Source organism: Rhipicephalus microplus, chromosome 8 (assembly GCF_043290135.1).
Source record: "Rhipicephalus microplus isolate Deutch F79 chromosome 8, USDA_Rmic, whole genome shotgun sequence".
Classification (NCBI taxonomy): Eukaryota; Metazoa; Arthropoda; class Arachnida; order Ixodida; family Ixodidae; genus Rhipicephalus; species Rhipicephalus microplus.
The window spans coordinates 56,920,088-56,945,865 of record NC_134707.1 but is presented as its reverse complement, the minus strand read 5'-3'; the positions used below and the strand labels follow the sequence as shown (position 1 = coordinate 56,945,865).

Genomic DNA, 25,778 nt, shown 5'->3' with positions numbered 1-25,778 from the left:
GTCAGATGCAACCACCGTTGAACAGCGCCAGTTATCCAGGAGTCAACATAGGTGACCACTCGTCCATGAGTCTTATTCTGAACACCATTTATCCAGTCGCCATTTCCTCTCAGCGTCGCAATAAAATGGCTTAGGCAAGCTATAATTATTAAGCCATTCCCTCTCATGAAATATACTTTGTCAGGCTATGTACACAGCTAATAAGCTCGGCCTCCAGCAAGCACTTAAGCCTTTGAAGCCACGGCTCACGTAAGCTGCGTGTCGTTGACCCCCACCGTCGAAGTCCGTCCATGAGCCATACCCCATCAGATCCCTCGTCAGCTGTCCCGGAACCAGTCCGTCAGAGACCACCGGTCGGAAGCTTCGAACACCCGGAACCGGAACCAACCGTCGAGTCCGCACAGAAAACTAACAAAGAAGAGTAAGCTGAGGAACTCGTCTCTCGCAACAAGCAACAATAACAACAAATAGCGTAGAGTGCGTCCTCACAATGCCCCCCCCCCCCAAACAGCCGGCTCGTGCCACCGTCTCTCCCAAATCGTGCACCTTGATTCTCGGTGTGTTTAGGGAAGAACAAGCAGAGCTATGGAGGCCATTGACTCTCCCCCACCCTCATTCAATAAAACCGGAACGTTTAGTTCCCGCAAAACAAAACAAAAACGAAGAGGCAAAGAAATCCAGGACCGCCGACGCAGAACACTCGGTCTTCCAGCAGCACCCCCTGCCAGCTACACCCGTCTTCGCTTTGCACCGCTACCTCCATCACGCGCGGCCATTCTTTCATAACCGTTTTATTTTAAAGTTTACTCTGTTTACGGCCTTTCTTCACCATTTTAGAAGACGGGGCTCTTCGAAACTGCGCCAATGCCACAAAAGAACATACGGGTGGTGCCTTACGCTCTGAGCTCCTCCCGCTACGGCCGTACTCTCCCCAGCCATCTCCCTCTCCCATCACGCTCGCCCTCTTACACCAGAAGACACCCCGGACGTCGGCGTGGGGGCCCGTGAAAAAAACAACTCTCGCTTTCTACGACCCCGCGACAGAGTTCTTCGACCCGAGGCCCGTACGCCTCTGTGCAACCCCCGGTTCAAAGGAGGATAGTAGATTGGGAGCGGGGCCGGGGCATTGGGAGACGCACCCGGTTGTGTCCCCAATACGGGTAGTAGCCGCGGACGCTTATACGCACACCCCCTGCCGTTCAGTGCCTGTAAGAGAGGAAATCCCGAGGAAGAACTTCTCCGCTGTTTCTTAACGCGCCCTGGTTTGGACGTGTAGGCCACCTGCGCTTCGTTCGCCCCTACCGAAGGTGTAAGAAGGGAGTACTAGTGTGCCCTTACACCTTTCTCTCCTTACTCCCCTCCCCCCTACCGTCTAATGTAACACCGCTTTGTAGAACGGTGCGCTTCGTGCAAATCGCCTGTTTCCCCACCCCCAGCTGTTCCTCATCGCGCTCGGTGGAACCTTTCTGTGCTGTCGTAGAAGGCTGGCTGCTTTGTCTGATTTGTAGATATTGTATTTCTTCGAAATGCGCCGGCTTCCTGAGGGGTGAAACTGTAAGAAGGACCGGTTTTTATTCCAAAAATTGGCAGGGGGGGTGGAGACCGCTTGTTTCTCTGCGAAAAAGTGGAGGGATGCTGAGAAGGGGGTGCGCTCTTGCTCCTGGAACAGGGAAGAGCGCGCACGCGAGTGATTCTGTACTTCCTGTATTTTTACTCGGTATCTTTGTTGAATTGAAGTACCGCGGCGCAACGTACCCTGCTAGGTGAAAAGCTGCCGAGGTTGGCGCTCGCGATCTCGCATCCAAGCCGCAGGCCGGTGGGGCTCTGGCCACAGTTCAACGTCCGAGTTCGCTGGCCTCTGACATGCGGAACAGACCATCCCGTAGGCATCGGAGTGTTCCGCCTTTTATCATAGGCGGCACGTGCCTCCCGGTTCGCGGAGGAGGTATCTGTCTCGCCAAACGTTGCGGAGGTGGTGGTCCGTGGCAGAGAAAGGTTATAAGGTGGCGCGTGTCGTGTGTCGTTGAACTCCTGCTGCCACGCGCGACGTCTGCGTATACCGGAAGTCTTCCGGCTGTTAGAAAGAAGGAAGATGTTTTTGGGGAGCCGTGGCAGCTTGCTTCTTCCTCCTTCCCGAGTGCACCTTTTCTTCCCGTCGTGATTATTTGCTTCCCTTTCCGCGTTCGAATGCTACGATTCATCTGCCGGGCAGCAGGCGGCCCTGGAAGGTCTGTCCTGGACCCTGGCCCTAGGAAGCGGAAGAAGTGTTTCTTACTTCCTCTTGCATGTTCCTCTTCCCGTACCTGATTCCGCTTTCTCTTTTACGCCTTTATAGCGTGGTTCATCTGCAGCCCAGCCGTCGCAACAGTGTTAGAAGTTCGGTGCGGAGATCAGTGATCTTGGGCTCTCGGTCGGTCACCTTCGGGGTCTCCTCGGTGTACGAGTTGTTGACCCCCGGGGTTGTGAGGGTCAGTGGCCGTGGGTGATGTGATGGAGTCTGTTATGGCCAGAGTGCGTAGGGTCTTACACTTCCCGGGCGATCACCCCGGAAGGCTTCCGGTAGAGAAGGGTGCGTGTTGAACTTTCTCCCGCGGCTTGCTGTTGCGGGGAAGTCATCTATTGTGGTCAGCCTCAACTTTCACTTCCGTCTCGAAATTTCCTGGTGTATTCACTCTGATCTTTCATCTTTTTAGAGTGGTCGTAGACAGCGATGTTTCTGACAGAAAATAAAACAAGATCCATAGTCAGATTGTATCTAGCAATTCATTTGCGAAGCGCATACAGCGAGGCTAGAAGCCTGTATATGTTTGTATTACTTTTTTAGACCACCAGTCTGTGTCAATACGTGTGTTTCACAAGACCATATTGACATTAGTCGAGATGTAGTATTCCATGGAACGCTACACCTGCAGATCAGTTGAGATCAGAAGACCCGCTGCAGATCGAGAGACCCTGATTACTTTGTTTTTTTTAATTTACAAGCACCACGATAATTTCACACATGGAAATAGAACCGAATAGATTTTTATTTTCAGAAACACAAAGATCCTGGCAGATACCATCGGCTAAAAGCTGCTGTAAAACAGCTTGACTGGGTCGATGGTTCGTTACAAGGCATATGTGGCAGTTGTAAGAAAAAATGGCAACATTGCTAGAAACTAAAACAAACTAAATGTTCACACAAATGTACAAAACAATATCTAAAAATATTGAAAACAATGACATAGTTCAGCAAACTCACTCGTGAGTATACACTCACTTGGACTCACACATGCTTAGATGGAGCCGTGAGTGTTAGTGAGTGCGGGTGAGTGAAATTTTAATGAGTTCGTGTACGAGTGAATTCGGTTGCGGATAATTTTGGTGAGTCGGAGTGCGAGGGATCCATAAACGCAAAATATGGTTAATTGGCGAGCCTGAGTAAGGTCCGACACTTCTGCCGACCTGTGCTCGGTTGATATGCGAGATACTTTTTTTCTGTAAGAAGGCCGAAAGGTCTACTTTACTCTTGTGCAGATAATCTCCAGAATGTCTCCTAAGAGAGAATCATCCCCGAGACCAAGAGCAGGGTTTGAAACCGATATTTTAGTTAATTTTATAATTGGAGCTGTCTGAAGCTGTAACAAGGCAAGGTCCTGCTATGGAAAAATCGTATTGACGAAGAAAAATGAAAGAACCGAAATAAATGCGTGTAACCCAATGTATGTAACACTTTCTTAAATTTGGGTATGTTTGTACGTTTACAGTGTGAAGTATCAGTCTTCGTTATATGCGAATTAACGCTCTAACTGAAGAATAAGGCAGCCGGGACATATTCTATGAATGAGAGATCTGTAGCACACCCCCATAATACTTTACAGTACTGGGAATATCAGTGTCATGGTGTTATGTTTAAATATTGCGAACCTTCCACGCACATGACCCTCACCCAAGGCAGGAGCAAGTCACACGAGTGGAACCTCCAACACATTTTAAAAGAGCAGAACCTATATCGGGCCTATCAGCAACCACATCAACCGCTATTCCGAGGTCACGGCGGCCACCAGTGGCAACGATTGCATACCCGTCGCGGCCGATTCGTAGGTGAAATTGGGTGTTTCTAAAGATCATCCGCAGATAACGATTTCACGAGTGCCACTTAAATTTACACACAATCTTATCGCACGTGCCCGACATTCACGGTCCGGCAGCGGTGACCCGTAGGGATTCACTTAATCCCTGTTCGACGACGACACCATCAAGACATCTCAATACTCAAGTCGTCACTCACGATAATCAACAACGGCTTTTCAGATAACTGCCACGTGTCCGAGCAACGGACGGTGTCTCAGAAAAAGGTATAACTAAATACTCTGTGTTGTAGTCGAATGCAGAAGGAGCGATAAGGACCCATCGTCTGCTTCGAATTCTGTTGTCTTCTTCCGATTCAATTATATACACACTCGCGGTGTCTATCTCGTACTGCGAATGATATACAATACAGCGTCGACGTAACTTACACGCTTCTCTGAGTCCGTTTCAAAGGAGCTGCATTGTTATCGAAACACAAAGCTGCCGATAGCAACGAGAAGGCCGTGGTAGGGCACCAGAAGTATCGCGGTATTATCGGCGGAGGGGAAATTATCCGGCTCGGTGGACAGCTGTGTCGTCTGCTGCGGGCGCAAGCTGCCGCCGCGCGACCCAGAAGTCGTCTGCTACGCGAGGGAGGCTGAGGGTGCCGTTTCACGTTTTCTTTTTGTGTTTTCGGTTTTGTTTTACGTTCTCGTTACTTATCGATTCGCTCGTCCGTTTCGCCTTCTCCGCGGGCCTGTTGTGGGCGCGGGCAGGTGACTGCGAAATAAACAGAGCCTCTTTAGGCGAAGGGACGACGCTATCTCAGAACGGCGCGGTGTACGTGCAACCTCGCGTTTCGTTAGCGCCTTATTGCCACCATAGACAAGGTGAAACTCTGAGTCGTCGTTCGTCGTGAGAGGGCGGGACAGAAGGAAAAAAAAAAAGCAATAGCAGACGACTTCTATACGCTTGAGCAGGCGTACGGAAAACGCGTCGTCTACTTCATTTTTCCAAGGTTTTTACTCAACTGGAAAGCTTTGTTTCCTTCTATCTTGGTTTTAAGCTTAATTGCGAGGTCTTCTATTGTCAGACTTGGCTTTTGGTTCAATTTATTTTAGTAAGCACTCCCATGGCGCTGTGATGGGGTACGTAAATGTGAGCGGAAGGTACCGCACCGGTCCAGGTGATGTGAAGCAGAAGGACGCACAGCAGACGACGAGTCTACGTTGTCTGCTATAACAGACGGTACGCCATTAGACACAGCAGACGGCGCTTCTGTTTTTTCTGTCGAACGGAGGACAAGTGTTTCTGCCATAGGGGATACCGAAACTCAAACAGCGTGGTGTCCAGTGCGGTTCAGCTGCTGTTGGTCGTGTCATTAACATATCCACTATTGCCGGCTGGCCACCGCAAAGGCTTCGCACATATCGTGGCCTTCAGCGCTGCATAAAAATGGAACTACATGTGGTAGCGGTTGCAGCCACGTCTCGGAGCTCCATCGTTCCCATATTTATTCAGGTTTGAAGTTCTTTGGACGACTCATATTTACTTTAAATAAAATAAAGGAAGCGAGTAGGCCACAGCTGGTTAGTTGGAAGGACTACGCAGCGCCACGAACGGTATTTGAATTGCCAAGTATTCATGCTAAATATTTCGTTGCGGCCACACTGATTGAAACAACCAGTTGAATGAAAAAAAAAACGGGTAAAATATTTTCGTACTTATTACAAAGGTAACCATAGGAGCGTGAACAAGGAGGTAAAGCAGGTGACACATTGAATGGCCAGTTTTGCTGATGAAAGCGTAAAATGAACACATTTAGCCTAGGGAAATAAACTGCTCATGTGTGATATAGGACAGTCGGTGTGCAATATGATGTAGGGCCATTCAAACTCCAGGTATAGTTCCAAAAGACATCAATGCAACAGGGAGGAGCTTTAGAGAGATTTCATCAGCAGCTCAAAACGCGCAACAAGTTTTCAGCTGCTGCTGCTCGCCGTTCTTGGCGTGACTTTGCGATTTGTCGCTGTAGCATTCATCCATTCGGGTCTTGTAGCGAAACAATGTGCAATACCCGCTCAACTACATCTGCGAATGACGCGTTTGGCTTCCGTGCTTTACAGGGTCCTGAAAAAAAGGGGACCAGCCACATTTTTCTTTAAATGCTGCGTTTAAGGGCACGGGTTCGACTCCCGGCTGCGGCAACCGCAATTAAACAGATGTTAACGGCAGAATCTCCACTGCTCTCAGATTCAGGCGAGAGTTACAGGTTACAGGACCCCAGGTAATATGAATTAATTCGGGAAGCGCACTCCCTACGATATACCGCTATTCACAAAGCTGTCGTGCATAGTTAAGGAATGTAAAAAAAAAAACTAAATATAAACATGGTTTATTTTTAACTCCCGAACAAATCACTTCATTTTGTAGGCCTCAGTGTGTGCAGTCGTGTTTCTTTCAAAGAAAGACACCCTTACAGCTATACGTCGTCTTCCAAGAAGACACAGAAATCGTCGAGCCTTCGTAAGCGGGAACCCGCAAGGCAAACGCATCAAGGCTGACGTTTAAGTACAAGCTTATCCCAAGATAATCCACAAAGCACCGCCTTTTCTACAGAACTGAGATTCCAGTGCAACCACCGAAGCGCATATATGCTTTTGTGGCTAGATTACGACACGGATTAGAAGAAGCGCAAATGTTTTCCCGCTTTTTAAATATATATACACACACCTTCGGTAAGCCGCAGATTTGTAAAGAGTGGCGGATGAGCGAACGATCTCACGAAATCTCATCGTTTGTACGCGTACCGCGCGGAGCAAACACGAGAAACGCGCGCGAGCTCACATTTAGGGGGAGAAGAGCGATCGGCCGACAAGGAAGCAACCCTGGTTTCCTTGCGCGGCGGAGGTGCGTTTCTTATTTCCCCGTCCAAGACGCGACGCGTGACGGGAAATGCGTCGCCCCACATTTCCGACCACGTGTATTCGAGAAAGCGCGAGAAAACTGCGGCCTCTCGGAATAAAACGGCTGAATCACCTCAGCGCACCAGCATAGAGTGGAGAGATAAATAAAGTGATATTGGCGGCCACGGCGAGCGACCATGAACAAACAGACGAGGTGTTTGAGAAGAAGAGGCCATAAAGGAGGCCGCTTCATCGGTCCATTGTTACACATACGCCAGTGTCGTCTGCTACGGTTTCTTAAAGCTTTCTTTTGTCGTCTGCGTTTCATTTTATACCGTGTCGTCTGTTTAAATTCGGCTGTCTTTTAAAATTGTGTCGTCTGCTTTCTTTTTCTTTCAGTTAAGCCTATGGCGTCTGCTACGTCCTACGGGAACTAGCCCGCGCGAACCGTTTAAACCAATAGATTCGAAAACTTTAAAGACAACATTAAAATAAAATAGAGTAAAGTTTGTGGGTTCGGGGGGGATGGGTTCAGTCGTCGTAAACTAAAGGAAGGGAGACGCTGTTGAGAAGAAGGCCACCGCCAGATGGCGTCTTCGTGAGCGGAAGTGAAAAGACGCGCTGTGCTTTATTTATTTTTTGTTCCTCCGCTGCTTCCGCTGTGTCCCGAACCGCGGCCCGAGATTCACTTCCGGTCTGGATCTCAGACGGAAAGTTCCTTATCCCCAAACCTGAGCGGGGAGACGGTGTTTGTTCTATTTCGTCGATCACTTCCCAGGATTCCTTAGCGGTGTGCTGGCGCTTTTTCTTCTTTTTTTTTTTTTGAGATTATATTTCAGATGGAGCGCGGGAAACTACGGTGGCTGTTTGTCTTAAAGATTTGAATGAGCCAGCGTAAAATAAAAAAGAATTTGAAAGATAACCACCATATTCCGGGCAAACATGCTGGTTTTAGTGTGGTTGTGGTTTGGGGAAACCGCGGATAATGGTGACGCGCAGAATGTTGGTTTCTTCGAAGGCGGCTCAGTCGCACTTCACGTAACATCCGGGAAGCAGCGAGGGTTTGTCATCCGGGATTTGAGGTTGTCGAAAGAAACCACGAATCCGCAAACGTTCTCGCAAGTGTTTAGGTGCATGGCTGGGGTTTTCGGGATGTCGGAAAGTGATGAGGTGAAACGCTGGTAGCTCCAACTCTAGGCTTACGGCCGCATTTCTCGAAGCTTGCGATAGTGCCGTGCTCTCGATTGTACGTGTTGATTCAAATATGCCACGGGTTCTTCAATTACACGTCCTCAAATGACCAGGTCCTGAACAGTGCCATTTTGCAGAGCGAGAAACTTTAAAAAAACCTGACACGAAACATGGCACACGACTTCAATCCACCACTGACGGTTGGTACGTGTAATTAAGGGTGACCTCATCAGCCCGATGACTCCAATGAGATTCACTACACCCGAGATAGTTCATTAGCCCCGCAACGGTAGTGTAGTGGTAACGGTTCCCAGCTGCTGTCCCAAAGGTTGCGGGGTCGATCCCCGTCACGGTAGTTGCATTCCGACGGGGCTGAAATGTTGAAACCCACGTGCTGCACATGCGATGTTATTGCACGTCAAACAATCTTAGATGAAGTATTCCGAATCCCTCCACTACACTGTCTCTAATAGCCTGAGTTGCTCTGGGATGGTGGCGTGGCCAGGCGGTGGCATACCAGGCTTGTGCAACTCCCACCCCCCGCCCTCCCAAATTTTTTCGCCGTAACACACAGAGCAAAAAGTGACCAATTCAAAGAGGATCACCACCCCTTCCCCCAATCATGGAGGTCCCCCCGGCTTTCCTGCGAAAAATATTTCTGCGTACGCTTTGGGACATCCAATTACGCAAAGGAACATGTCGTTAGTTGAAAGACGTGGCGCAAGGTTACAAAAAAACTCGAACGAAGATGAGATCTATGGATCGCCATTTTCGTAATTCCCGTTTCTTAACTTTGTCTCATGTCTTTCAGATAAACGATGCGCCAACTGGCCCAACATGTGGTTACTTGACTCATAGTTATAGCGCGAGAACAGAACGACGACAAAGGGACAAGAAGGAGACGAGCGCTCGTCTCATTCTTGTCCCACTGTCGTCGTTCTGTTCTTGCGCTATAACTGTAGTCATGTCATACCAACTAGCGCAAACCGCCACACTTCTAAGTTGCATGTCGTTACTGTTGTCAAGCTTCCTTGCATGCTGCCACGCCCTCTGTTTTCGTGTGGAAGAAGCCCCCTCTAAATGGTAGCATTATTTAATATATATTTATTTGGTAATACTGTCAACCCTCATAGAGGGTTATAACAGAGAGGACATACAAAAAGAATGTACAATGTGTCATAAAGTTTGTTATACCGTGACAACTCACAATGAAAATTAATATTCTCTTCATTAACAACTGAACATTCAAATAACAATTCAAGAACAATTCGAAATTCACAGTCATTTTTTTTAATATTTGCTATGAACATGAAGTCGCTTACATCACTTGGCACTGAAAAAAAAATTAATTTAGCAATCACGTAAATGCACTTCTACAGCATTTATGAAGTCAGTGACATCTTTTAAAGCAACTATTTCGCTCGGCAATTTGTTCCACATTTCTATGACATCTGAAAAAAAAAATATCGAAATGTGTCAGTATTTGTAAGGTATGGTTTTATGACGCAATCGTGGTTAGTTCGGGGATTTTTCTTTTGCCTGGAAAGTGTAAATATTTGAGCTTACCTATCTTCAGCTTATCGTGCATTATTTGAAACAATACTTTCAGCCTATATCAACCAGGATTGTTGTCATTGTATAGGGTTTATTTGCAATGATTTGAACTGAATGTCCGAAATTCCTTTTCTTTTTCGAGATTCTAGCAAAACTGAAGTGGTTGGTGGACAGGGAGCTCTTAATAAACAAACAATAGTGTCACTCGCTGCTCGTAACACTATAGAAGACCGCAAGTTTATGTGAATAATTCATTTCCTGCTGCGTCACTTGCCTGCCGTGAACGTACCAACGGCTTAACCATCGTCACGTCGTCGAGACAGGTCATCCCTGATTCCGAAGCGCGCTTCGATTTCGCCGCTTTGCGACCGCGCAGTAAGAGCATCAGCGTAGGCGAGGAGAACGACGGCTAAGCACTAAGTGTGCGAGAGGGCGCTGCATGCACTCAGCGCCTAGCAACCGCCTTAACAACGGTTGCTATGGAAACGCCACAAAAGTTGCCGCTTACCGGGCAGCATTCAGGCTGCGCGTCTCGCAGATGACTTGCACAAAGGATGACCTTGCACTGTACCTGCAATAAAAGAAAGACACAGAATTGTAGCATTCTGCCTACAATAAGTGTGCGGTTTCCATCACAAACGCTCGGAACAAACGCCAGTTTTTTAAGGCATGAATGCGAAAGGAAGTCCAATCCTGCTCATACCGGTTCTAAGGGAAAGCTAGTAAAAGTATTTAAAACTATTCAAAACATGAGAAAGTTAGTGTCGGTTTAATGAAGTCCCGTCAGTCATCGAGCCAATCATATATGTCGTTTTCCGGCCAGAATTTCTACACGACTCTTTTCGGCAAAGTCGTGGTAAATAATTGTACGAAACTCTTAGGTAAAATGACAAACGTGTGTTCTGACTACGCGAAATTGATGGAATGATGTCTGAAACATAAAAAACCGAAGGTGATGGGAATGTTGTGCGATAATCAGTTCGAACGAAAAACCAGAAACATCTAGCTTCCATGGGTAAGTCGCGGTCAGACTCGAGCACCACGTCACAGCTATATCGGAATGCCCACCGTAGAACTCGAAACCCATGCTGTTTCACTCGGCAAAATCTATATTACACAGAGTTTCATACAATGATACCTAGAGGGGAATCTGGCGCTAGTGTCTACGCGGGCTCCTTTAGTGGTGTTTGTACCCCCATGGGAATTATTGGAAGTACTGGCTTCGGATTTGCTTCGGATGGATCACGTTTTTGAGATTCGCAACAATTCTTTGCTAAGTGTACAACAAATTCATATGAAGTTATGTTTAATTGAAGCTTGCTTCATTTTTTTTTTTTGCACGCAAACTTTAACGCAAAAGGTTTTTGTAACTATAGGCGGTAGAAGTGAAACCTGAACAAATTTAAACACCAAGGTATGCATTGCTCTGCCATTGCGTTCCAGATTTGGTATCAACATGTAATGAATTATTCTTTACAACATTTCAAAACAAACATTCTTGTGTTGCCCTCGAAAGTACGCAATATCTATTTATTTTAAAAAAAAAATGGCAGATCCCACGTACAGTGGGAGTCGATGATATCCGAAGCGCGAATGAGAAAAACTACGCAACGAGGTGGAGATAAATAACGCCGTACATGACTTCCATGCCATGATTATCATGTTTGGATCTGTCGTTTACCTTCGTCATCTATTCACGTCACGTGATACCAAATTTACTATATTTGGAGCTAACGAAACGGCTAACGAGCACGCTATGAGCGTGGTATGTTGTCGTTCTTATATGGCACGCGTGTCAGTATTATGATGTTTGCACCAGTCATATATTTCGTCATCCATTGACGTCACGTAACACCACATTTGGTATATGTGGAGCTAGCAAAACAGCCACGGGCGCATCATGAAAGGCCCAACATACTCCTGTAGCGTTGACGCGCGGGCAAGCTGGGCGCAGCGACGCTATACGTTAACAAAACGCGAGTACTTTATAGTCTGACGCCAGGCGCGACCAGTGTCCGTCGGCGCGGCGCGACGGCAACAGGCGCGAAATGCGACATGCTGCATTTCGCACCGATGCGTTACCCAGACACAACTGCGTCTCCCTCTTTTTGTGACGGAGGGACGCCGGACGCGCTGAAACGCACATGCGTCAAAGCAACGCAGCGCGGCGCGCGCCTGCGAGTACACGGCACGACCGGCGCCTGGCGTGGCAACGCCAGCGTGACGCGACGAAATGAACGCCGGCGAGCACGCGCACCGCTTCACGTCGAAATGTATTGGCGCCTTGACTGTGGCATGTAGTCACGTTCTCGAGAGCACACATCTCATGATTATCATGTTTGCACCAGTCACATACCTTCGTCATCCATTGACGTCATGTTACACCAAATTTGACATATGTGAAGCTAGCGGAACGGCCTCGAGCGCATCCGAGCGTGGCGTGTAGTCATGTTGTTACATGACACGCATATAACGATTTTCATGTCTGGGTCTATCGCTTGTCTTCGCCATGCAATCACGTCATACCATACCAGTTTTTCAACATGTCATGTGAACCAAACCACCGCGAGAGCTGCAGGACCAGGAAATGTAAATCATGACATTGGTGACATACATGTCGTGATTTTCATGTTATGACTAGTCAAATATGTTCTTCATACAGTCATGTAATGTCATACCAAGTTAGGTATCGATCGGAACGGCCAGGAGAGCTAAAAGTCGTAGGTGGATAGATAGAAAGTCGTAGGCGGAAAGTCATCGATAGATAGATAGATAGATAGATAGATAGATAGATAGATAGATAGATAGATAGATAGATAGATAGATAGATAGATAGATAGATAGATAGATAGATAGATAGATAGATAGATAGATAGATAGATAGATAGATAGATAGATAGATACGCTCAAAGTCACCGAAGTTCGCTAAGAAATGCTTCGCCCTTAAATAGCAGTGCAGTATTAGGTGAGAAACACTTAACGTTTTGTCTGCTGCGATGCCAGGTGCACCTGTTCAAGTGGTCTGCCCCCAACGCACCACTCGTTTTGTTGTGAAGTCGAATCAGAAGAGCGGGGCGGGGCGTCTACTTCGCGTCGCCATCGTTTTGCATTTCAAAGAGTTTTGGCAAGACGCACTAACAACAAACGTGAACTCTATATAATATTCTGCACTGGCATGGGACGCTACATCTGTGCGCCGCGGTGTGTGGACGACGCTTCGCTTAAACTGTCAAACACGAGCTCCAGCGTTGTAGTGAATTCAGAGGCCTAGCAGATTTCAGCTTCTTTGAACAACAAAGACGCAGCTTCAGTCCTTTGCACCCACCCCCTTACCAACTCTACGCAAGAACGAAACTGAAACTCTAAAAAAAGATTCGTAGAAAGTTTTCCGGCTAACGCGATCCAATCCGAAGCTTGTACTTCCCACAATTTCATGAGGGTGCACAATCGCAGCGCCAAGTTCCTCTCTAGGTATTATTGGCAGTGTTCCAATCCTTGATTGATTGATATGTGGGCTTTAACGTCCCGAAACCACCATATGATTATGAAAGACGCCGTAGTGGAGGGCTCCGGAAATTTTGAGCACCTGGAGTTCTTTAACGTGCATCCAAGTCTGAGCACACGGGCCTACAACATTTCCGCCTCCATCGGAAATGCAGCCGCCGCAGCCGGGATTTGATCCCGCGACCTGCGGGTCCGCAGCCGAGTTCCGATTCTTAGACAGCAAGTAGAGAGTCTATGCAGTGTGCTTAGAAAACAGCATTGCATAGAGTTTTTCAAAAAAAAGTAAGTGTTGTAGGAAACTCTATGCAGCACCGACACCGAGTCCATGCTGTCTGAGAATCAAAACACTTCTGGACGGTTTTTACGCCATGCTGCGCCACCTCACGTCGAGAAGAGAAAGCCAAAATAAACAAACGTAATGGCTGTATTTTTTGGCTTAATTAGTGTTAAATCTGAAAAAAAAATTAAACGTTACTCACATTGAGCATCTGAAGAAGCGTCTGCTTGTGCGCAGACGACCATTCTGGCGAGATTCGGTGTATCTGAGCAATTCACATAGTCGCCTGTTCGTTCATACAGCCAACGCCTCATAAATTTCTTATGCCTGCCGGATTATCGGCGGTCACTTGGGAAGCGGCGGTCGTCGGAACTACGGTGATGACGCCAGTAAAGTAAAGGTGTCTTCAAATAAATTTTCATGTTTTTGGAGCTTATATGCAAGAAAATTAACGTAAAGAAGTTTTAAAAAGGCGTAAACATAACTATAATCAATCCTACGTAAGTGACGCCAACAATCAGCGAGCAAGTTTTTACTGCAAGGTATCCTCCGAAATTTGTAGCAAACGCCAAAGCTGCCCATCTCAAAGGCCAAGTACAAAAACCCTTATCCCTACGTAGGCAGCGCCATCATAGATGACGGGCGTTTCGCGCTCATCCGGCAGGCACCGGAAATCTAGGAGGCGTTGACACGGCAAAGTAGGCTGCATCGTATTTGTCTACGATGCGGTCTTCTCGGAGCTGTCTATTTTGCCAGCTACGTGAAAATTGGAATGGGTCTTAGGATGGCTGCAATCCATTTAGCTGTCTATTGAGCCGTCTACAATGAATATTGGAACACACCCTATGCTACATTACGTCATGACCACCACGTTTAAACACTAGTCTTCTGACTTTTTCTGTTTCGGTTTCGTTGCGCAGGGAGCGACGCTAGGTGGCTTTTCTGTCAAAAAGAAACGCGAACGATCAACGCCGTCGTGACAGTGCTGTCGTCTGCTACTCGGAGAGGAAAATTAGGAAAAGCTCTTACTTTGACAAACGCGTAAAAATCGTGGAATAGCGAACATTATTAGCTCGGACAGAGCATGCGAAGATGACCACGTTTCTTCGCCGTGCATAGTGACGAACTTCACGCAGCCCAACAGTTGAAGAACAAAACAAACAGACGAACAGACAAAGCGACAATACTCCACACGACGGCACCCACAACGTAAGCACAATTAACCTTTTTCGTCACCCAAAACACCAGACGTGTTGTTTACGGGACATTCCTGATAGCAGACGAACATTACTAATTAAAATTACACAAAAGCATCGGCTCCGTGGCAAGCGTGCTTTCGCACACCTATAAAGTAAAGTTCGTTCTCCAGAGCAAATGCATAGTTTTGTTCGCACAACAGTTGCGTAGCTCTCAACAATAGAACGAGTGATAAGCTACTGGCACGACTGGGCTAGTTAAAAAAGAAAATTCGTTGCTACGATCACGCAGCTGATGCGCGTAATAAACGCTCGGCAACCTCAACACCAACCTGTAATCGCCTTTGTGATGCTTCTAGCTGCCCGCTAATAAGCAGTGATAGGTTGAACGGGCACCTGTGCACAGATGAGCCATAAATTCCGCGATTTAGAGACTGAAATTGCGGTACCTTCTAATGCGAAGCTCGGCCAGCTCGGCTTCATTTGTACGCGCTCTGAAGCGTGTTCACGAAGTGAGATAACCGAATGACTCTTCGGGTGTGACGTCACGTTACGTCACGGCCCGGGTCGGCCTGTCAGGAGCCGGAGTTGGCGAAACGGAAAGAGTTGCCGGAGTCGCCGGCGCGAGCTTTTCGTGCGGCCATTATTTTGATTGCGTGCGTTTTTTTGCCGCCTAATTGTGTCCGTCCGTCGCGTCTATTCGTAATCCGGATTATCTCTTCGTCCAGATCAATGGTCTGCACGTTGTGGTGGGTGATTAGTGCCAGTATGCCGCTGCAAGCGTCGACGTGCCACGATGGATTGATACGCCGCCGCTCAACCTGACTTTCTTGCGCGGAGCTCCGTGAGTACTCAGAATTTTGCTTCTCGCGAACTTTGAAACTTCGCGTTGGTGATGTCGCGTGGGGCGCTTGTCGTGCTCGGCAAGGTGTGTGCGATAAAACTGCGTGCGAGTCGCAGAGTCATCGACAGCCTGTCGTGAAGATCTCGACTGTTATGATCGTGCCGTCTCGGATTACGCGATGCTTTTTCCGCACGTCTGCCCGGATCGTTAGGCTTAGTTACATAACATGGTTTTTTTTGGAGCTCAATAATTGATTTTTCGGCTCGATTTGCAAACTCAGCCGCGATCGAAAGTATCTCGAATTCATTCCGAGCACGACACGACTGTTTTTGTTGCGTTACTGACGTGTCTGAAGCTATGCTGATGCTTCGAAATGTCGCGCCTGTGGTCGTCACGCCTCTGGCGCTACCGTGTACAGTTACCCCGCCCTGTGCTTCCGACAAACCGCGTGTGATAACCGATTTGCCCCGTTGTTTCGGTAACGCTGCGTTTGTTAAGACCTTCGGTATGTTCGCGATGTATTAAAAGTGTGAGACATACGAAATTCGTCGCGTTCTCAGAGCTAGATCGTGCGGTGGGCCATGCCGTGCTCGGCGCCGGTGAATCGGTTAAGCGTGATGCGTAGGCGGAGACGCTAGGCGCGTCGCTCGCCGAACAAGAAACTCGCCCCCGTTACATCTACTGCCGCTTACGATACGACACCGCGGCACGTTACGTTGCGTTTGAAACATCTTTGGCATTGGAAGGTGCTTGTGAACGCTTTTTTCTTGTCTTCTTTGTGCGTGCGTGCGTGTGTGTTTTACGGTTGGCTATGTTTTTGTTGCCGTGACGCACACGTGCTGTGGTTGTTTGTATGGTTTTGTGCTTGCGCGCTGAACGGGATGCGTCGTTTCTGAGCGGTGATAATAATGTCGCAGGATCGGTTCTGACGTGATTGCTTCGTGTTTGACTCATGCTTTCGCGTTTATGAGGATTAACCGGGTTCGTGTTTGATTACCTGTCGATGGAAGAAGCACCGATCGTATGGGTCGCGAATGTTATCGGAACTTCTGAAAGAAAAAAATAATAAGCTACGGGGAACGAAAAAAAAAAACAACACCTGACGTTGGTTGAAACTCCGGAATGGCTGGGCGGTGGTTTTTAGTTTCCTATTTTTATTCTTAACCATTTCGACTCACGCTACGGTGTCGCATCCTCGCGCCTTCTCGTTCCCGACTCGATGCGACCACTGTGTTAGTTCTTTTTTTTTCTTTCTTTTGTCGTTTAATCTGGCACGGGGTGTGCCCCCTTGCCCCGAGTGGGTCAGACGGGTCGGGAGACACCCCGATTCGCCATCTGCGACCCGTGGTCCCAGCACACGGCCGGGTCAGGTCATTGCTGCGCGCGAAAGCCCAACTTCCAGAGTGGAACTATCGCCGGCTCTGTGTGTGCAAGGTGCGCCTTTGTCTTTTGGAAAGAAAAAAAAAGAAGAAGAAAAAAACGTGATTGGCCGAACTCTCAAGAGTATATTTCGTAAGGGCGTTTCTCTATTGATCAGCTGGCTTGGCTATGATATATGCCCAGCAGTGTGATTGACTGAAGGGCTCTCCTTCGAAGATTTTTTTTATTGTAGCGTGTTTCTTTTTTTTTTTCTTTTTTAACTCAGGAAAAGGTTTCGAAAGCCTAAAATTTTAAAGTTCGTGCTTCTTAAAACTCTTAACAAAAAAAAAAACGTTTAGTTAGTTGATTTCTTTAAGCGCGAATATTTAAAATATGTCAGATTTGTGGTGAAAAGCGGTGAACTTGTGTTTGTTTTGTTCATATTTCCGAGTAAACTTTAAAACGTTTAATCCGTTTATTGCTTGATAATACAACGGTATAGAAAAAAAAGGAGAGTGAGGAACCACCGTTCTGTGCCTCTGGAACTCAAGTTTTTATTGTTACTGTGTGTCGTATAGAAGCATAGAAAAAAAAAAAAAGGTGCAATGGTTCTTCAGTTTGCGATAATATTACCTCTCTTAGTAAGGCGGGGAGGCCCTCGAATGACGTGAGTCTTTCGAGTAGAATATTTTCAAGACTCCTGGAAGGGGTTCAAATACGAAGGGTTTCGTGGAGGTCAGCCTCTTGGGTGGAGTAATTCATATGTGTGCCATTTAATGCGCTTTCGTTGATGGCGGGACGTCGGGTCAAGTTCGGCAAATAGCTTCCTTACTTGAATCATCAGTGGTTCGGGCGAGTTTCAAGGAGCGCCCACCCTTCTTTACGTCTGTGTTCCTTTGTCCCTTTTTATATGTACTGTGCTGAACCAAGCTATGTTCTTTTTTAATGAGCAGCTATAGGAAATGTTTTGCAGCACACGTGGTGCTCTCGTTGCTGCGTCTTATGTAAGCTGTAGTGTTGTTTTGGGACGTTAAACCCGACACATCGATCAATCGAGCTCTAGTATTCTGTGTAGGTATAGCGTTTTGTGGGTATTTTTATTATTTTGTTATGCCGGTGGACCTATATGAACTCTGCCTATGCATAGCTGTTCATTATGAGTTTCGATTAATTTCCGGGTTTTTTTTTTGTGTATGTGTCCTATCATCCTCGCGAGTAGCTGGCGTTATGAAAAATCGCCAACATCACCGAAGTATCAAATAATAATAATAATAATAATAATAATAATAATAATAATAATAATAATAATAATAATAATAATAGTCGTATTCATAGCTTCCTGAGAATGACATTACCGCGAGAAATGATGGTAAGGTTGCCGATGCACCTAGCAAACGAAACTGTCAGGATTGATAGCAGAAAGTTGCGGGGAAAAAAGCGTCGTTCGTTGTTTTTAAAAGAATTGAAGTAACGAGTGGATTTTCCGAAATCGTATAAGTTTGTCGACTTCCTAAAACGCCACGCCTTTAAATTAAACTTGAGACTCGCAGATTCAGTTAGTAATGCCACAGGTCTTCCAGTGAGAGCGTATCCGTGGTCCAGTTGGTGTTCTTTAAGTTTGAAAACTAACGCCCCAGGGACGACTTGGAATCGATGAAAGGTAGTAATAACTATGAATAGAGTAATGTATGGGTTTTTACATCCAAAAACCGCGATCTGATTATGAGGGGCGCCGCAGGGGAGGGCTCCGGATATTTGGCCACCTGGGGTTCTTTTAACGGGGACTGTGCACGGGCCGCTACGATTTCGCCTCCGCCGAAACGATATACGGCCTCGGCCGGTGTGTAAACCGCGACTTTCTAGTCCTGGAGTCTCAAACTCGCATCGTCCAGCGAGCCGCAGTTTCGAAATTTAGTCCCGCAAGGCACGGGTCGGTGAAAAGAGTTTTTAACGTTCAGCGGAAGGGGGGGGGGGGGGTGGGGGGGTGCTTACTTTGTCACTTGAGGCGGCGATTTTGAAGAAAAAAAAACAACGCGCAGTTTTCATACCTCATATATATATGAACTCTTTGTGAAGGGGATTAGCCTTCAGGATTCGAAAAAAAAAAAAAAACATGTACGTGTTGATCTGCAGAGGGACTGAAATCTTGAAGTCGATTGTGAAATATTCAGATTTTGTGCCACAGTTGTGTCTCAACAAATGGTAACCACCTGATGTGCCCGACGAAAAAAAAAAAAGTGAACAACTTTTGAGCAGTCCTGTTTCCGAAACTTACCCGAATAAATCAGTAGTAATCGAAATAGCCGAGGACATAGTGCGACCGAGTGTTTACCAAAGTGACAATCATTTTATTCATTCTGAAGTCCCCTGTTCCTTCTGAGACCCCTGCTCATTTTATTCATTCTGAGACCCCTGTTCAGTTCAGCAGCCGAGCGCGAGCCGTCACCGCTAATTAATTCACCGCGGCCGACTAATCAAATCGGAAAGTACAGCAAATGGTGACAGAGGCCCCTGTGGAATGTCGTGTAAGCGTACCATGTAGTAGGGTTGTGCGAATATTCGAAAATTCAGCCTTTTATTCGATTGGGTGCACGCATCGAATAGCAAATATCCGAATCGCCGCATATATATATATATATATATATATATATATATATATATATATATATATATATATATATATATATATATATATATATATTATTGATAATCAGCAGGGGAGAGAAAACTCCGAAAAACAACAGCTTGTGTGAGTAATGGATTATTTTTCTCTTTTTTTTGTTTAGTGAATTGCCAAGGTGCACGAACTTCAAAACGAATCGAAGTCTTACTCCTCACCGCGCGAAGGAGTTTTCGCTCTAAGTTCGATCTAGTGTAGCCGAAGCGAATGTGTCTCCAATTCACTGGCATAGTGAAATGAGGGATGTTAATTGTTGAAAAACTAACTTTTATTCCTTGCGGTACTTAAAAACTGATGTCATAGTACCACCTGGGAATACTCAAGTTGCTGTTGTACTCATCCTACAGAGGTAAAATGTATGTGGAGGGTAGCGAACCGGACTCTTCTTGTGGTTTACTTCCCTTTCTTCCTTTATCCTTCTCTCTCACTCTCTCGACTACTCTAATCTCCGCTACATACGAGCTTACCTCAGCTTTCATAACTTGCCCCGCCGCGGCGGTCTAGTGGCTAAGGTACTCGGCTGCTGACCCGCAGGTCGCGGGATCGAATTCCGGCTGCGGTGGCTGCATTTCCGATGGAGGCGGAAATGTTGTAGGCCCGTGTGCTCAGATTTTGGTGCACGTTAAGGAACCCAAGGTGGTCGAAATTTCCGGAGCCCTCCACTACGGCGTCGCTCATAATCATATCGCGGTTTTGTGATGTTTAACCCCACAATCAAATCAATCAATCAGTTTTCATAACTTTGACGTCCTCTGTTGGTTAAATGTAATGGTAATGTTTGTTGGCTCAAGTTTGTCACTATTTAAAATATAAAGTGGTAGAAATCTGGGGCTGTCCTGAAAATAGGTGCCTTAGGATTAACAAAGAGTTGTGTGCGACTCGTATTCGATATGATCGCTATTCGACCAGTATTCGATTCTCAATTTCAGTATTCAGACACTCCTACAATACACGGTAACTGCAACGAACGGTTACCGAGATGAGACAACAGCATAAAGGTTACCACGAAATCCTGTAATAGTGTATCAAAAAAAAAAGATGAAGAAAGAAGGAAACACCCGCAGTTGTCATCTCAAGGCTAGAACTTTGTCGAAAACGTCTGCTGGAGTACACAACTCCTGATAATTGTATTTGTTTTTTGTTTGATATGATAGTTTGTGTTATGCGAGCTGAAATTCATAAATTGCTGCTTTACTGTCAGTAAAGGCAATGTCCGTTGTATTCGGTCTCTCGTTTTTGTGGTGTCGCTTAGCAGAGCTGTTCGTATCGAGTTATGAAGTGCTGGTGCAGGAAACGAATATTCGCCGACTCTCGAATAGCAGTCGAATATTCTCGAATCGAATGTAGCAGATTCGATTCGTGAATTTTCGAATTCTGTGCTAGATTCGACGTCTATTCACGAATCGAATGTAGCCGAGTTAAGCTTTCTTTTTTTTTTTTTCATTCTTTCGTTCGTGTTTTATGTATCCGACCACTTGCATAGGGTTTTTCAACTGTGTCGCTTTATAAGCGCTGCTGTTTACGATGGTTCTGCGTTTGCATGATCTTTACCGTTGCACTGGTCGCCGGCTTGCTAACCTTGTTTAGAAACGTTTGCACTATACTGTCCTTCGACACGAAATTTCCGGAGCCCTCCACTACGGCGTCTCTCGTAATCATATGGCTGTTTTGGGACGTTAAACCCCACATATCAACACTTTCCTTCGATAGTTCGTTGCGCAATTCTGGTGGAGTGTTAAAAAGAAAAATACCATGTCGCGTCGCCTAATTTGGGACACGTTTCCCTCTTGCAAGCAGTCAGCCCTATACACGTGCAGTTTCCTGGCCAATTTATCCCCCCCCCCCCCTCTTTTTTTTTCGGGGTGCGGGTTTCGGGGAGAATTAGGGGGGGGGGGGGGTATCTCTTACTGCGCGCCGCTGTCGCCTACTTCGCATGCGCTGCCGCAGAGACTGTGCGGTGTCGAAACTTCGATGAAAGCGGCAGCCGGGTCGGGGTTCGTCGGATTGAGGAACAACCACCATGCCGGCGCTCGCTCGCTCACCGGTGTCACGTGGTCCGGTGGTTTTGCAAGTGCGCGTATACTCCGCTACGTCTGGGCCAGAAGATGTATACCGCGCGTAGTAGTAGTAGTATTAGTGTATGGGACGACTGCGTCGTCTGCTAGCTTGAGAGACAGACAGATGACACTTTTTTTGTCTGTCTGTCTCTCTCAAGCTAGCAGACGATGTAGTCGACACATGCACAAGTTTTACGTCGTCGTCTCTCTCGCTTGCACTTGGAGCGCGCCTTCTGCTACCGAGTGGGAAGGGGGCTCGCACCCCCCCCCTGGCAACCTTTGATTTGCTTTTCTCTCGCCGGAACAGCTGACGTCGAGGAACACGGACGAAGAGGTGGGAGAGGGGAATACAGGAAGGAACAGCACTGCTGTTCCGCACCGAGGGGCGGCAATGGCAGAGCACCGGTTGCGGTGAGGGGGGGCAAGGAAGCGGGGTCTGTGTGCAAGGTTAAGGTGTTGTTTAGCCCTCCTCCGAGGGCCCAATGAATGGAGGAAGTGGGAAGTAGTTGCCGGCGGTGTTTTCTCCGGAGGAGATGACGGGGGGAGGGGGGGTTATATGGTTCGCTCCGCAGCTGCCGCCTTTTACGCGGCGGCCGCTCCTTGCGAGCAAACCACAGCGCGCGTGGTCCGAAGAGCAGACGACGGCTGCGCGCGCACGCCTGCTGAGCAGACGACGTTTCGAACAGAAGTTGGAGGCCGTGTGTGGGGGTCTAGGGTTCTTCCTTCTTTGCTTTGCTTCCTTCCTTCGAGAGTGACGCCCACAATAGGAAGGGGGTCCGAGCCGCTGGCTACATAAGAAAGAGGACGAGGGGTGTTTAGTAGTAGTAGTAGTAGTCGCTGAAAATGGCGGTGGTTGTGAAACGTAGTAGTAAGAACGGAGGATTGGATGCGCCTCGTCTGCTCCCATTGCTCCTTCCTTCTGCTCTTCTTCATCTCCGTCTGCACCTTTTTTTTTTTTCTTTCGCGTGGATGTGACTAGGACTCAGCTTTGGCTCGGACTACGACTGCTTCGCTGTCTGTTTAAAAGCTCCGATTGAGAAAGAAAAACCTGGCGCGTGCCGCACCTTTGGAAGGTAATGGGAAAGAGGGAGGGGGGGAGGTTGTGTGTTGGGTTGCGCACTCTTCTAAGATTGCGGCTGCCTATCTCTTTACTTCAAGCTGAGGAAGTGAGAAAAGTGCGTTAGTAAAAGGGAGGGGGGGCTGAGGGGGGGGGGGGGTTCCGTGTGACGCCGTATGCTTCCTCGTCGTCTTCCTCTCGTTTGGTCGTACGTATTTCGTTCACCCTGCACGCGTCTGCTGTCATGCGGAGCGCGGAAGAGATGCGCTCGTGGCCTTCTGGGAGCACCATTGTAGCGGCTCCGCCATTAATGCTGACGGCCATTGTTGGTTCCGAATTGAGGGTGGGGAGGGGGGTACCGTTCGTTCTTGTGGGATCCCGCCTGAATAAAATTATTCGTCGCATTGCGTGGTGAGGAAGCAGCCTTGTGGCGTCAGCCGCGGGTGGTCGGAGGTGTAGAGAAGAGAAAAAGCGAGTATGGATGGACCGTACGACCTTGGGGGTGAATTTTGTTGCGTCCAAGAAGGTGTGTTTGAGCATGGAGTTTGAAATAAAGCTCCTCGTCTTTTATCAACACGGGGTGGGATTAAAACGGGTTTGGTCGAGACGGTTGATGGTTTTTTTTTAGCAGTGCGGTTACGAAAGGGGATTCTAGGGGCTCGTTCTTTTTGCTGGTCACAGCGTCAATGACCCGCCACGGAGGTCTAGTAACTGTGATGCTCGACTGCCGGCCCGAAGGTCGCGGGATCGAGTCCCAGCCGCGGCGGCCGTATTTCAGATGGAGGCGAAAATGATTGATGCCCGCGTGGTTAGACGTTGGTGCTCCTTAAGGAGACCCGGGAAATTTCCGAAGCTCCCCACTACGGCGTCCCTTCAATAACACGGTTTTGGGAAATTGAACCCTAACAATTATTATGTTACTGTGCGACGTTAATGAGAAGTGATACCGAAGAAAAGTACGGGTGATTTTATCTGTCGTAATTGTTGTATTATAAGTGTCGATGTCATAATTACTACAGACAAGGTCCCGCAAGATTTCAACCGCTAAATTATCTGTTAATGAACCTTAACCTCGTGTCTAACGAAGAAGGAAAACGAGCCTCTAAGTTGTTCTTTCATTCGTAGCGAGGGTCTCGTTCTGGCAGACTTTGTGCCTTCAGGTGATGTGCACGGGTTCAGTGGTCAGCTGCCAGCTTGGGTAAACGTCACGGGCTGTGGGACACCTGCAGGCAAAAAAAAAAAGTCGGTGCTCCGCAACCGCCGTCATGGACACTGGCAACGCCGACTGACACTCCCAGGTTTAAAATGAAATTGAGGTCACAGCTAATAAGGATAAGTCGCCTATTCTTTCCTTGGTTTGGTTGTCTGGTAGTTCTCGTTTGCATTAGAGTAAGTGATACAGGAGAAGAATTAAAAAAAAAACATTGCACACTAGGTGTTTTGAACGCCATCGCGATGACGCTCCATCATTTTAAATAATTAAGCGAGGTCACGCTGTTCATTTAATCTGCAGAAAACGAAAGTAATGTACAACAACCTCGGAAAGGAGCAGCGCTTCGAGATAGGTAGTAGTGCACTTGAAGTTGTAAAAGACTATGTCTACTTAGGGCAGGTAATAACCGCGGAGCCTAACCACGAGACTGAAGTAACTAGAAGAATAAGAATTGGGTAGAGCACATTCGGCAAGCCCTCTCAAATTATGACAGGTAGATTGCCACTATCCCTCAAGAGGAAGGTATATAACAGCTGTATCTTGCCGGTACTTAGCTATGGAGCAGAAACCTAGAGACTTACAAAGAGGGTTCAGCTTAAATTGAGAACGATGCAGCGAAGAAATGGAAAGAAAAATGGTAGGTGTAACCTTAAGAGACAAGAAGAGAGCAGAGTGGATTAGGGGACAAACGGGGGTTAAGGATATCATAGTTGAAATAAAGAAGAGGAAATGGACATGGGCCGGGCATGTAGCGCGTAGACAGGATAACCGCTGGTCATTAAGGGTAACTAACTGTATTCCCAGAGAAGGGAAGCGGGTTAGGGGGAGACAGAAGGTTAGGTGGGCAGATGAGATTAAGAAGTTTGCGAGTATAAATTGGCAGCAGCAAGCACAGGACCGGGTTAACTGGCGGAACATGGGAGAGGCCTTTGTCCTGCAGTGGACGTAGTCAGGCTGATGATGATGATGATGATGACGCAGTTGATTGTTTACACCCTCAGAACGCTCAGAAGATGGAGTTTAATTACACGGCGCAGGTTCATGGTTCGCTGTCGCGCGAGCTTCTGAAGTCCTCGCTCCCATATCGTACGTAGCTGCATGCGGAGAAGCGTGTGCGGCCCACATGGTCGGTAGGTCGAGAGTTTGAGTTGACACGTTCGGTACTCACTGTGTAGGTCGCGGGCGTGATTTTTTTAGGGGCGAAGCTCCTTATATCGTGGGTCTGTTGCTCCTCCTCCTCCTCCGTATGTATGTATGTATGTATGTATGTATGTATGTATGTATGTATGTATGTATGTATGTATGTATGTATGTATGTATGTATGTATGTATGTATGTATGTATGTATGTCGTACGTACGTAGCCACTGGTGGCACATAAGCGCTCTAGAGCGGGTATGTGCCACAGGGGATGCTAGGTGGTGGATGGCGGTACTTGGAGTGTTCTCTAGACAGACGCATTGATGAACGGATTGACTAGCAGACGGATGGACGCGCGAATGGATGGACAGATGGATGGGCAGACTCGCGGACGGACGCGTGCACAGGCGACCGGACGCGCGGATTGACCCACGGATGGTTGCGCGGAGGGACGGAAGCAAGAACGAACAGACGGGCTGACGGACGCTTCGCCCCACTCATCATCATCATTCATTCCGCGCATATATGCTGTGATTTTTTTTTTCTGGCCTGCATGGAACAATTTCATCGGCGTGTATTGAGTAAATGCTAAAATTTTGGTTTCAAGCCGGTTACCAGTGAAAGAAGGGGTGGTTACGAATTTATAGACGCGTTTAGCAGAAGAGAGTACCCGCAGTGTGGGAAACCGAAACTATACGGGTATACATTTTTCCCGTATAGTATTTAATACGCTTTACGAGTGCGTGAAATC

General features: G+C 47.4%; 1 protein-coding gene across 2 annotated transcripts in view; it reads left to right on the top strand.

Annotated features, from left to right (window-relative positions):
• Positions 1 to 15,283: 15,283 nt before the first annotated feature.
• LOC119165446 (uncharacterized) overlaps positions 15,284 to 25,778 on the top strand; it is a 65,631-nt gene continuing 55,136 nt past the window's right edge. For both annotated transcript variants that reach the window (XM_075871890.1, XM_075871891.1), the window contains exon 1: positions 15,284 to 15,522. The gene's annotated coding sequence lies outside the window, so the exon portion shown is untranslated. The remainder of the gene's footprint in view (positions 15,523 to 25,778) is intronic.